We start from the raw sequence: 14,098 nt of genomic DNA, 5'->3' as shown, positions 1-14,098 counted from the left end.
CTCCTTCTTCCTCTCACTCTCCCTGCTCACTCTCCCTCTCCCTGCTCTCTCTCCCTCTCCCCGCTCGCTCTCGCTCTCCCTGATCTCTCTCTCTCTCCCTGCTCTCTCTCCCTCTCCCTGCTCTCTCTCTCCCTCTCCCTGCTCTTTCTCCCTCTCCTTGCTCTCTCTCCCTCTGCCTGCTCTCTCTCCCTCTCCCTGCTCCCTCTCCCTCTGCCTGCTCTCGCTCCCTCGCCCTGCTCGCTCTTCCTCTCCCCGCTCTCTCTCCCTATGCCTGCTTCCTCTCCCTCTCCCTGCTCTCTCTCCTTCTCCCTGCTCGCTCTCCCTCTGCCAGCTTCCTCTCCCTCTCCCTGCTCGCTCTCCCTCTCTCTTCTCCCTCACTCTGCTCCGTCTCCCTCTCCGTAATCTCTCTCCCTCACCCTGGTCTTTCTCCCTCTCCCTGCTCCTTCTCCCTCTCCCTGCTCTCTCTCCCTCTCCCTGCTCGCTCTCCCTCTCCCTGCTCTCTCTACCTCTCCCTGCTCGCTCTCCCTCTCCCTGCTCCTTCTTCCTCTCCCTACTCTCTCTACCTTTCCCTGCTCTCTCTCCCTCTCCCTGCTCGCTCTCCCTCTCCCTGGTCTCACTCCCCTACCTGCTCTCTCTCCCTCTCCTGCTCGCTCTCACTCTCCCTGTTCGCTCTCCCTCTCCCTGCTCGGTCTCCCTCTCCCCGCTCCCTCTCCCTTTCCCTGCTCACACTCCCTCTCCCTACTACCTCTCCAACTCCCTGCTCCCTCTCCCGCTCCCTGCTCTCTCTCCCTCTCTCTGCTCTCTCTCCCTCTCCCTGCTCTCTCTCCCTCTCCCTGCTCTCTCACCCTCGCCCTGCTCTCTCTCCCTCTCCCTGCTCTCTCACCCTCTCCCTGCTATCTCTCCCTGTCCCTGCTCGCTCTCCCTCTCCCTGCTCGCTCTCCATCTGCCTGCTCTCTCTCCTTCTCCTTTCTCCCTCTCCCTCTCCCTAATCTCTCTCCCTCTCCCTCCTCTTTCTCACTCTCCCTGCTCTCTATCCCTCTCCCTGCACTCTCTTCCCCTCCTTGCTACCTCTCCCTACTCTCTCTCCCTCGCCGTGCCTGCTCTCCCACTCCCTGCTCGCTCTCACTCTCCCTGCTCACTCTCCCTCTCCCTGCTCTCGCTCCCTCTCCCTGCACTTTCTCCCTCTCCCTGCTCTCTCTCCCTTTGCCTGCTCCCTCTCTCTCTCCCTGCTCTCTCTCCCTCTCTCTCCCTCTCCCTCTCTCTGTTCCTTCTCCCTCTCCCTGCTCACTCTCCCTCTGCCTGCTCTCTCTCCCTCTCCCTGCTCCCTCTCCCTCTGCCTGCGCTCGCTCCCTCTCCCTGCTCGCTCTCCCTCTCCCCGCTCGCTCGCCCTTTACCTCCTCTCTCTCCCTCTCCCTGCTCCTTCTTCCTCTCCCTCTCCCTGCTCTCTCTCCCTCTCCCTGCTTTCTCTCCCTATGCCTGCTCCCTCTCCCTGCTCTTTCTCCCTCTGCCTGCTCTCTCTCCCTCTGCCTGCTCTCTCTCCCTCTCCCTGCTATCTCTCCCTCTCCCTGCTCCCTCTCCCTCTCCCTGCTCTCTCTCCCTCTCCCTACTCTCTCCCACTCTCCGTGCTCGCTCTCCTTCTCCCTGCTCGCTCTCCCTTTTAACAAACATCTTCATCAAACATGTTTGATAAAGACGATTGATAATTGTTTGATGAAAATATTTCCCCCAAACCAAACGTTTTCATCTAACAGTCTTCAAACATCTTCATGAAACATCTTCATTAGCCCTAAAAATTCGTCATGAAACATTTTTGACCAAACATTTTCGTCAGACATTTTCATCAGACATTTCCATCACACATTTTCGTCAGACATTTTCATGAAACATTTTGATCAAACATCTTTATTAAACGTGTTTGATAAAGATGATTGATGGATGTTAGATGAAAATATTCTCCCCAAATCAAACATTTTCATGCAACATTTTCCTTCAAACCTTCTCTTCAAACAAGAAACATCTTCATTAGCACTAAAAATTCATGGAACAATTGACAAACATCATTATTTTCATCAGACATTTTCATCAAACATTTTCATCAAACATTTTCATGAAACATTTTCATTAGACATTTTCATTAGACATTTTCATCAAACATTTACGTCAGACATTTTCATCAGACATTTCCATCAAACATTTTCGTCAGACATTTTCATTAGACATTTCCATCAAACATTTTCGTCAGACATTTTCATCCATCATCTTTATCAAACACGTTTAATAAAGATGTTTGATCAACATTCCAGAGAGGCGGATTTGGGAGATGAAGGGGAGGAAGGAGAGGGAGGAATGCTCAATATTCCAGAGAGCGGGAATTGAGAGGTGAAGGGGAGGAACTATTGCTTAACATTCCAGGGGGGGGATTGAGAAATTTCCATAAAGATGTTTGATCAACATTCCAGAGAGGCGGATTTGGGAGATGAAGGGGAGGAAGGAGAGGGAGGAATGCTCAATATTCCAGAGAGCGGGAATTGAGAGGTGAAGGGGAGGAACTATTGCTTAACATTCCAGGGAGGGGGAATTGAGAAATGAATGGGAAGAAGTGGAGGGGGGATTGCTCAACATTCCAGAGAGGGGGATTTGAGAGGTGAAGGGGAGGAAGGGGTGGAAGGAATGCTTAACATTCCGGAGAGGAGGAATTGAGTGGGGAAGGGGAGGAAGGGGAAGAACGAAAGCTCAATATTCCAGAGATGGGGGTTTGAGTGGAGAAGGGGAGGAAGGGGAGGGAGGAACGTTCAACATTCTCCCTGCTCTCTCTCCCTCTCCCTGCTCTCTCTCCCTCTCCCTGCTCTCTCTCCCTCTCCCTGCTCTCACTCCCTCTCCATGCTCCCTCTCCCTCTCCCTGCTCTCTCTCCCTTTCCCTGCTCTCTCTCCCTCTCACTGCTCGCTCTCCCTTTCCCTGCTCGCTCTCCCTCTCCCTCCTAGAGGGGAGGAAGGAGAGGGAGGAATGCTCAATATTCCAGAGAGCGGGAATTGTCGCTCTCCCCTCCCTCAGTTCGCTCCCCCTCTCCCTGCTCCCTCTCCCTCTCTCTGCTACCTCTCACTCTCCCTGCTCTCTCTCACTCTCCCTGCTCTCCTTCCCTCTCCCTGCTCTCGCTCCCCCTCCCTGCTTCGTTTCCCTGCTCTCTCCCCCTCTCCGTGCTCGCTCTCCTTCTCCCTGCTCGCTCTCACTCTCCCTGCTCGCTCTCCCTCTCCCTGCTCGCTCTCCCTCTCCCCGCTCCCTCTCCCTTTCCCTGCTCACACTCCCTCTCCCTGCTACCTCTCCATCTCCCTGCCCCCTCTCCCGCTCCCTGCTCTCTCTCCCTGTCTCTGCTCTCTTTCCCTCTCCCTGCTTTCTCTCCCTCTCCCTGCTCTCTCACCCTCGCCCTGCTCTCTCTCCCTCTCCCTGCTCTCTCACCCTCTCCCTGCTATCTCTCCCTGTCCCTGCTCGCTCTCCCTCTCCCTGCTGCCTCTCCTTCTCCCTGCTCGCTATCCCTCTCCCTGCTCGCTCTCCCTCTCCCTGCTCGCTCTCCATCTGCCTGCTCTCTCTCCTTCTCCTTGCTCCCTCTCCCTCTCCCTAATTTCTCTCCCTCTCCCTGCTATTTCTCACTCTCCCTGCTCTCTATCCCTCTCCCTGCACTCTCTTCCCCTCCCTGCTACCTCTCCCTACTCTCTCTCCCTCTCTCTCCCTCTCCGTGCCTGCTCTCCCACTCCCTGCTCGCTCTCACTCTCCCTGCTCCCTCTCCCTCTCCCCGCTCTCTCAACCTCTCCCCGCTCGCTCTCCCTCTCCCTGATCTCTCTCTCTCCCTGCTCTCTCTCCCTCTCTCTCCCTCTTCCTCTCTCTGCTCCTTCTCCCTCTCCCTGCTCTCTCTCCCTCTGCCTGCTCTCTCTCCATCTCCCTGCTCCCTCTCCGTCTGCCTGCGCTCGCTCCCACTCCCTGCTCGCTCTCCCTCTCCCCGCTCGCTCTCCCTTTACATCCTCTCTCTCCCTCTCCCTGCTCTCTCTCCTTCTCCCTGCTTTCTCTCCCTATGCCTGCTCCCTCTCCCTGCTCTTTCTCCCTCTGCCTGCTCTCTCTGCCTGTGCCTGCTCTCTCTCCCTCTCCCTGCTCCCTCTCTTTCGGCCTGCGCTCGCTCCCTCTCCCTACTCTCCCTACTCATCAAACATTTACGTCAGACATTTTCATCAGACATTTCCATCAAACATTTTCGTCAGACATTTTCATCCATCATCTTTATCAAACACGTTTAATAATTGCCAAACATCTTCAAACAATTTCATCAAACATTTTCATCAAACATTTTCATCAAACATTTTCGTCAGACATTTCCATCAAACATTTTCAACAGACATTTTCATCAAACATTTTAGTCAAACATTTTCATGAAACATTTTCATCACATTTTCGTCAGACATTTTCATCAAACATTTTGATCAAACATCTTTATTAAACGTGTTTGATAAAGATGATTGATGGATGTTAGATGAAAATATTCTCCCCAAACCAAACATTTTCATGGAACATTTTCCTTCAAACCATCTCTTCAAACAAGAAACATCTTCATTAGCACTAAAAATTCATGGAACAATTGACAAACATCATTATTTTCATCAGACATTTTCATCAAACATTTTCATCAAACATTTTCATGAAACATTTTCATTAGACATTTTCATTAGACATTTTCATCAAACATTTACGTCAGACATTTTCATCAGACATTTCCATCAAACATTTTCGTCAGACATTTTGATTAGACATTTTCATCAAACATTTACGTCAGACATTTTCATCAGACATTTCCATCAAACATTTTCGTCAGACATTTTCATCCATCATCTTTATCAAACACGTTTAATAAAGATGTTTGATCAACATTCCAGAGAGGCGGATTTGGGAGATGAAGGGGAGGAAGGAGAGGGAGGAATGCTCAATATTCCAGAGAGCGGGAATTGAGAGGTGAAGGGGAGGAACTATTGCTTAACATTCCAGGGGGGGGGATTGAGAAATTTCCATAAAGATGTTTGATCAACATTCCAGAGAGGCGGATTTGGGAGATGAAGGGGAGGAAGGAGAGGGAGGAATGCTCAATATTCCAGAGAGCGGGAATTGAGAGGTGAAGGGGAGGAACTATTGCTTAACATTCCAGGGAGGGGGAATTGAGAAATGAATGGGAAGAAGTGGAGGGGGGATTGCTCAACATTCCAGAGAGGGGGATTTGAGAGGTGAAGGGGAGGAAGGGGTGGAAGGAATGCTTAACATTCCGGAGAGGAGGAATTGAGTGGGGAAGGGGAGGAAGGGGAAGAACGAAAGCTCAATATTCCAGAGATGGGGGTTTGAGTGGAGAAGGGGAGGAAGGGGAGGGAGGAACGTTCAACATTCTCCCTGCTCTCTCTCCCTCTCCCTGCTCTCTCTCCCTCTCCCTGCTCTCTCTCCCTCTCCCTGCTCTCACTCCCTCTCCATGCTCCCTCTCCCTCTCCCTGCTCTCTCTCCCTTTCCCTGCTCTCTCTCCCTCTCACTGCTCGCTCTCCCTTTCCCTGCTCGCTCTCCCTCTCCCTCCTATCTCTCCCTCTCCCTGCTCACTCTCCCTCTCCCTGCTCTCCCTCCCTCTGCCTGCTCCCTCTCCCTGCTCTCTGTCCCTCTCCCAACTCTCTCTCCCACTCCCTGCTGGCTCTCCCTCTCCCTGCTCCTTCTCCCTCTGCTCGCTCTCCCTCTCCCTGCTCTCTCTCCCTTTGCCTGCTCTCTCTCCCTCAACCTCCTCCCTCTCCCTCTCCCTAATCTCTTTCCCTCTCCCTGCGCTTTCTCCCTCTCCCTGCTCTCACTCCCTCTCCCTGCTCTCTCTCCCTGCTCTCTCTCACTACTCTCTCACCCTCTCCCTGCTCGCTCTCCCTCTCCCTGCTCGCTCTCACTCTCCCTGCTCGCTCTCCCTCTCCCTGCTCGCTCTCCTTCTCCCCGCTCGCTCTCCCTTTCCCTGATCTCTCTCCCTCTGCCTGCTCTCTCTCCCTCTGCCTGCTCTCTCTCTCACTCTCCCTGCTCGCTCTCACTCTCCCTGCTCGCTCTCCCTCGGCCTGCTCGCTCTCCCTCTCCCCGCTCGCTCTCCCTTTCCCTGCTCTCTCTCCATCTCCCTGCTCTCTCTACCTCTCCCTGCTCTCACTCCCTCTCCCTGCTCTCCCTCCCTCTCCCTGCTCTCTCTCCATCTCCCTGCTCTCTCCCTCTCCCTGCTCTCTCTCCCTCTCCCTACTCTCCCACACTCTCCCTGATCTGTCTCCCTCTCCCTGCTCTTTCTACCTCTCCCTGCTCGCGCAGCCTCTCCGTCTCCCTGCTCGCTCTCCCTCTCCCTGCTCGCTCTCCGTCTCCCCGCTCGCTCTCCCTCTCCCTGCTCCCTCTCCCTCTCCCTGCTTTCTCTCCCTCTCCCTGCTCTTTCTCCCTCTCGCTGCTCTCTCTCCCTCTGCCTGCTCTCTCCCCCTCTCCCTGCTCCCTCTCCCTACTCTCTCTCCCTCTATTTGCTCGCTCTCCCTCTCCCTGCTCGCTCTCACTCTCGTTGCTCGCTCTCCCTTTCCCTGCTCGCTCTCCCTCTCCCCGCTCGCTCTCCCTTTCCCTGCTCTCTCTCCCTCTCCGTGCACAGTCTTCCTCTCACTCTCCCTGCTCACTCTCCCTCTCCCCGCTCGCTCTCCCTCTCCCTGATCTCTCTCTCTCTCCCTGCTCTCTCTCCCTCTCCCTGCACTTTCTCCCTCTCCCTGCTCTCTCTCCCTCTGCCTGCTCCCTCACTCTCTCCCTGCTCTCTCCCTCTCCATCTCGCTGCTCTCTCTCCCTCTCCCTGCTCCCTCTCCCTGCTCCCTCTCCCTCTGCCTGCGCTCGCTCCCTCGCCCTGTTCGCTCTTCCTCTCCCCGCTCTCTCTCCCTATGCCTGCTCTCTCTCCCTGCTCCTTCTTCCTCTCCCTCTCCCTGCTCTCTCTCCCTCTCCCTGCTCGCTCTCCCTCTCCCTGCTCCCTCTCCCTCTCTCTGCCCTCTCACTCTGCCCTGTCTCCCTCTCCGCAATCTCTCTCCCTCTCCCTGCTCTCTCTCCCTCTCCCTGCTCGCTCTCCCTCTCCCTGCTCTCTCTCCCTCTCCCTGCTCGCTCTCCCTCTCCCTGCTTCGTTTCCCTACTCTCTCCCCCTCTTCGTGCTCGCTCTCCTTCTCCCTGCTCGCTCTCACTCTCCCTGCTCGCTCTCCCTCTCCCTGCTCGCTCTCCCTCTCCCCGCTCCCTCTCCCTTTCCCTGCTCACACTCCCTCTCCCTGCTACCTCTCCATCTCCCTGCTCCCTCTCCCGCTCCCTGCTCTCTCTCCCTCTCTCTGCTCTGTCTCCCTCTCCCTGCTCTCTCTCCCTCTCCCTGCTCTCTCACCCTCGCCCTGCTCTCTCTCCCTCTCCCTGCTCTCTCACCCTCTCCCTGCTATCTCTCCCTGTCCCTGCTCGCTCTCCCTCTCCCTGCTGCCTCTCCTTCTCCCTGCGCGCTCTCCCTCTCCCTGCTCGCTCCCCCTCTCCCTGCTCGCTCTCTATCTGCCTGCTCTCTCTCCTTCTCCTTGCTCCCTCTCCCTCTCCCTAATTTCTGTCCCTCTCCCTGCTCTTTCTCACTCTCCCTGATCTCTATCCCTCTCCCTGCTCTCTCTTCCCCTCCCTGCTACCTCTCCCTACTCTCTCTCCCTCTCTCTCCCTCTCCGTGCCTGCTCTCCCACTCCCTGCTCGCTCTCACTCTCCCTGCTCCTTCTCCCTCTCCCTGCTCTCTCTCCCTCTCCCCGCTCGCTCTCCCTCTCCCTGATCTCTCTCTCTCTCCCTGCTCTCTCTCCCTCTCTCTCCCTCTTCCTCTCTCTGCTACTACTCCCTCTCCCTGCTCTCTCTCCCTCTGCCTGCTCTCTCTCCCTCTGCCTGCTCTCTCTCCCTCTGCCTGCTCTCTCTCCCTCTCCCTGCTCCCTCTCCGTCTGCCTGCGCTCGCTCCCTCTCCCCGCTCGCTCTCCCTTTACCTCCTCTCTCTCCCTCTCTCTGATCCTTCTTCCTCTCCCTCTCCCTGCTCTCTCTCCTTCTCCCTGCTTTCTCTCCCTATGCCTGCTCCCTCTCCCTGCTCTTTCTCCCTCTGCCTGCTCTCTCTCCCTCTGCCTGCTCTCTCTCCCTCTCCCTGCTCCCTCTCTTTCAGCCTGCGCTCGCTCCCTCTCCCTACTCTCCCTACTCATCAAACATTTACGTCAGACATTTTCATCAGACTCAGACATTTTCATCCATCATCTTTATCAAACACGTTTAATAATTGCCAAACATCTTCAAACAATTTCATCAAATATTTTCATCAAACATTTTCATCAAATATTTTCATCAAATACTTTGATCAAACATCTTTATTAAACGTGTTTGATAAAGATGATTGATGGATGTTTGATGAAAATATTGTCCCCAAACCAAAAATTTTCATGAAACATTTTCCTTCAAACATGAAACATCTTCATTAGCACTAAAAATTCATGGAACAATTGACAAACATCATTATTTTCATCAAACATTTTCATCAGACATTTTCATCAAACATTTTCATCAAACATTTTCATCAGACATTTTCATCAAACATTTTCGTCAGACATTTTCATCAAACATTTTCATCAAATATTTTCGTCAGACATTTTCATCAGACATTTCCATCACACATTTTCGTCAGACATTTTCATCAAACATTTTGATCACACATCTTTATTAAACGTGTTTGATAAAGATGATTGAAGGATGTTAGATGGGGGATTTGAGAGGTGAAGGGGAGGAAGGGGTGGAAGGAATGCTTAACATTCCGGAGAGGAGGAATTGAGTGGGGAAGGGGAGGAAGGGGAAGAACGAAAGCTCAATATTCCAGAGATGGGGGTTTGAATGGAGAAGGGGAGGAAGGGGAGGGTGGAACGTTCAACATTCTCCCTGCTCTCTCTCCCTCTCCCTGCTCTCTCTCCCTCTCCCTGCTCTCTCTCCCTCTCCCTGCTCTCACTCACTCTCCCTGCTCTCTCTCCCTCTCCATGCTCCCTCTCCCTCTCCCTGCTCTCTCTCCCTCTCCCTGCTCTCTCCCTCTCCTGCGCTCTCACCCTCTCCCTGCTCGCTCTCCCTCTCCCTGCTCTCTCTCCCTTTCCCTGCTCTCTCTCCCTCTCACTGCTCGCTCTCCCTCTCCCTGCTCGCTCTCCCTCTCCCTCCTATCTCTCCCTGTCCCTGCTCACTCTCCCTCTCCCTGCTCTCCCTCCCTCTGCCTGCTCCCTCTCCCTGCTCTCTGTCCCTCTCCCAACTCTCTCTCCCACTCCCTGCTGGCTCTCCCTCTCCCTGCTCCTTCTCCCTCTGCTCGCTCTCCCTCTCCCTCTCCCTGCTCTTTCTCCCTCTCCCTGCTCTCTCTCTCTGCCTGCTCTCTCTCCCTCTACCTCCTCCCTCACCCTCTCCCTAATTTCTCTCCCTCTCCCTGCGCTTTCTCCCTCTCCCTGCTCTCACTCCCTCTCCCTGCTCTCTCTCCTTGCTCTCTCTCCCTACTCTCTCACCCTCGCCCTGCTCTCTCTCCCTCTCCCTGCTCTCTAACCCTCTCCCTGCTATCTCTCCCTGTCCCTGCTCGCTCTCCCTCTCCCTGCTGCCTCTCCTTCTCCCTTTTCGCTCTCCTTCTCCCTGCTCGCTCTCCCTCTCCCTGCTCGCTCACCATCTGCCTGCTCTCTCTCCTTCTCCTTTCTCCCTCTCCCTCTCCCTAATCTCTCTCCCACTCCCTGCTCTTTCTCACTCTCCCTGCTCTCTCTCCCTCTGCCTGCTCTCTCTCCCTCTGCCTGCTCTCTCTCCCTCTCCCTGCTCCCTCTCCGTCTGCCTGCGCTCGCTCCCTCTCCCCGCTCGCTCTCCCTTTACCTCCTCTCTCTCCCTCTCTCTGCTCCTTCTTCCTCTCCCTCTCCCTGCTCTCTAACCTTCTCCCTGCTTTCTCTCCCTATGCCTGCTCCCTCTCCCTGCTCTTTCTCCCTCTGCCTGCTCTCTCTCCCACTGCCTGCTCCCTCTCCCTCTCCCTGCTCCCTCTCCCTCTCCGTGCTCGCTCTCCTTCTACCTGCTCGCTCTCCCTTTTAACAAACATCTTCATCAAACGTGTTTGATAAAGACGATTGATAATTGTTTGATGAAAATATTTCCCCCAAACCAAACATTTTCATCTAACAGTCTTCAAACATCTTCATGAAACATCTTCATTAGCCCTAAAAATTCGTCATGAAACATTTTTGACCAAACATTTTCGTCAGACATTTTCATCAGACATTTCCATCACACATTTTCGTCAGACATTTTCATGAAACATTTTGATCAAACATCTTTATTAAACGTGTTTGATAAAGATGATTGATGGATGTTAGATGAAAATATTCTCCACAAACCAAACATTTTCATGGAACATTTTCCTTCAAACCTTCTCTTCAAACAAGAAACATCTTCATTAGCACTAAAAATTCATGGAACAATTGACAAACATCATTATTTTCATCAGACATTTTCATCAAATATTTTCATCAAACATTTTCATGAAACATTTTCATTAGACATTTTCATTAGACATTTTCATCAAACATTTACGTCAGACATTTTCATCAGACATTTCCATCAAACATTTTCGTCAGACATTTTCATTAGACATTTTCATCAAACATTTACGTCAGACATTTTCATCAGGACATTTCCATCAAACATTTTCGTCAGACATTTTCATCCATCATCTTTATCAAACACGTTTAATAAAGATGTTTGATCAACATTCCAGAGAGGCGGATTTGGGAGATGAAGGGGAGGAAGGAGAGGGAGGAATGCTCAATATTCCAGAGAGCGGGAATTTTGAGAGGTGAAGGGGAGGAACTATTGCTTAACATTCCAGGGGGGGGGATTGAGAAATTTCCATAAAGATGTTTGATCAACATTCCAGAGAGGCGGATTTGGGAGATGAAGGGGAGGAAGGAGAGGGAGGAATGCTCAATATTCCAGAGAGCGGAAATTGAGAGGTGAAGGGGAGGAACTATTGCTTAACATTCCAGGGAGGGGGAATTGAGAAATGAAGGGGAAGAAGTGGAGGGGGGATTGCTCAACATTCCAGAGAGGGGGATTTGAGAGGTGAAGGGGAGGAAGGGGTGGAAGGAATGCTTAACATTCCGGAGAGGAGGAATTGAGTGGGGAAGGGGAGGAAGGGGAAGAACGAAAGCTCAATATTCCAGAGATGGGGGTTTGAGTGGAGAAGGGGAGGAAGGGGAGGGAGGAACGTTCAACATTCGCCCTGCTCTCTCTCCCTCTCCCTGCTCTCTCTCCCTCTCCCTGCTCTCTCTCCCTCTCCCTGCTCTCTCTCCCTCTCCCTGCTCTCTCTCCCTCTCCATGCTCCCTCTCCCTCTCCCTGCTCTCTCTCCCTTTCCCTGCTCTCTCTCCCTCTCACTGCTCGCTCTCCCTTTCCCTGCTCGCTCTCCCTCTCCGTCCTATCTCTCCCTCTCCCTGTTCACTCTCCCTCTCCCTGCTCTCCCCTCCCTCTGCCTGCTCCCTCTCCCTGCTCTCTGTCCCTCTCCCAACTCTCTCTCCCACTCCCTGCTGGCTCTCCCTCTCCCTGCTCGCTCTCCCTCTGCTCGCTCTCCCTCTCCCTGTTCCCTCTCCCTCTCCTGCTCTTTCTCCCTCTCCCTGCTCTCTCTCTCCCTCTGCCTGCTCTCTCTCCCTCTACCTCCTCCCTCTCCCTCTCCCTAATCTCTCTCCCTCTCCCTGCGCTTTCTCCCTCTCCCTGCTCTCACTCCCTCTCCCTGCTCTCTCTCCCTGCTCTCTCTCCCTACTCTCTCTCCCTCTCCCTGCCCGCACTCCCTCTCCCTGCTCGCTCTCACTCTCCCTGCTCGCTCTCCCTCTCCCTGCTCGCTCTCCTTCTCCCCGCTCGCTCTCCCTTTCCCTGCTCTCTCTCCCTCTCCCTGCTCCTTCTTCCTCTCCCTCTCTCTGCTCTCTCTCACTCTCCCTGCTCTCTCCCTCTCCCTGCTCTCTCTCCCTCTCCCTACTCTCCCACACTCTCCCTGATCTGTCTCCCTCTCCCTGCTCTTTCTACCTCTCCCTGCTCGCGCAGCCTCTCCGTCTCCCTGCTCGCTCTCCCTCTCCCTGCTCGCTCTCCCTCTCCCCGCTCGCTCTCCCTCTCCCTGCTCCCTCTCCCTCTCCCTGCTTTCTCTCCCTCTCCCTGCTCTTTCTCCCTCTCGCTGCTCTCTCTCCCTCTGCCTGCTCTCTCCCCCTCTCCCTGCTCCCTCTCCCTACTCTCTCTCCCTCTATTTGCTCGCTCTCCCTCTCCCTGCTCGCTCTCACTCTCGTTGCTCGCTCTCCCTTTCCCTGCTCGCTCTCCCTCTCCCCGCTCGCTCTCCCTTTCCCTGCTCTCTCTCCCTCTCCGTGCACAGTCTTCCTCTCACTCTCCCTGCTCACTCTCCCTCTCCCCGCTCGCTCTCCCTCTCCCTGATCTCTCTCTCTCTCCCTGCTCTCTCTCCCTCTCCCTGCACTTTCTCCCTCTCCCTGCTCTCTCTCCCTCTGCCTGCTCCCTCACTCTCTCCCTGCTCTCTCCCTCTCCCTCTCCCTGCTCTCTCTCCCTCTCCCTGCTCCCTCTCCCTCTGCCTGCGCTCGCTCCCTCGCCCTGTTCGCTCTTCCTCTCCCCGCTCTCTCTCCCTATGCCTGCTCTCTCTCCCTGCTCCTTCTTCCTCTCCCTCTCCCTGCTCTCTCTCCTTCTCCCTGCTCGCTCTCCCTCTGCCTGCTTCCTCTCCCTCTCCCTGCTCGCTCTCCCTCTCCCTGCTCCCTCTCCCTCTCTCTGCCCTCTCACTCTGCCCTGTCTCCCTCTCCGCAATCTCTCTCCCTCTCCCTGCTCTCTCTCCCTCTCCCTGCTCGCTCTCCCTCTCCCTGCTCTCTCTCCCTCTCCCTGCTCGCTCTCCCTCTCCCTGCTTCGTTTCCCTACTCTCTCCCCCTCTTCGTGCTCGCTCTCCTTCTCCCTGCTCGCTCTCACTCTCCCTGCTCGCTCTCCCTCTCCCTGCTCGCTCTCCCTCTCCCCGCTCCCTCTCCCTTTCCCTGCTCACACTCCCTCTCCCTGCTACCTCTCCATCTCCCTGCTCCCTCTCCCGCTCCCTGCTCTCTCTCCCTCTCTCTGCTCTGTCTCCCTCTCCCTGCTCTCTCTCCCTCTCCCTGCTCTCTCACCCTCGCCCTGCTCTCTCTCCCTCTCCCTGCTCTCTCACCCTCTCCCTGCTATCTCTCCCTGTCCCTGCTCGCTCTCCCTCTCCCTGCTGCCTCTCCTTCTCCCTGCTCGCTCTCCCTCTCCCTGCTCGCTCCCCCTCTCCCTGCTCGCTCTCTATCTGCCTGCTCTCTCTCCTTCTCCTTGCTCCCTCTCCCTCTCCCTAATTTCTGTCCCTCTCCCTGCTCTTTCTCACTCTCCCTGATCTCTATCCCTCTCCCTGCTCTCTCTTCCCCTCCCTGCTACCTCTCCCTACTCTCTCTCCCTCTCTCTCCCTCTCCGTGCCTGCTCTCCCACTCCCTGCTCGCTCTCACTCTCCCTGCTCCTTCTCCCTCTCCCTGCTCTCTCTCCCTCTCCCCGCTCGCTCTCCCTCTCCCTGATCTCTCTCTCTCTCCCTGCTCTCTCTCCCTCTCTCTCCCTCTTCCTCTCTCTGCTACTACTCCCTCTCCCTGCTCTCTCTCCCTCTGCCTGCTCTCTCTCCCTCTGCCTGCTCTCTCTCCCTCTGCCTGCTCTCTCTCCCTCTCCCTGCTCCCTCTCCGTCTGCCTGCGCTCGCTCCCTCTCCCCGCTCGCTCTCCCTTTACCTCCTCTCTCTCCCTCTCTCTGCTCCTTCTTCCTCTCCCTCTCCCTGCTCTCTCTCCTTCTCCCTGCTTTCTCTCCCTATGCCTGCTCCCTCTCCCTGCTCTTTCTCCCTCTGCCTGCTCTCTCTCCCTCTGCCTGCTCTCTCTCCCTCTCCCTGCTCCCTCTCTTTCAGCCTGCGCTCGCTCCCTCTCCCTACTCTCCCTACTCATCAAACATTTACGTCAGACATTTTCATCAGACTCAGACATTTTCATCCATCATCTTT

This window comes from Octopus bimaculoides, chromosome 13 (assembly GCF_046866305.1).
Source record: "Octopus bimaculoides isolate indiv1 chromosome 13, ASM4686630v1, whole genome shotgun sequence".
Taxonomy (NCBI): Eukaryota; Metazoa; Mollusca; class Cephalopoda; order Octopoda; family Octopodidae; genus Octopus; species Octopus bimaculoides.
This window is presented reverse-complemented; position numbering follows the sequence as displayed.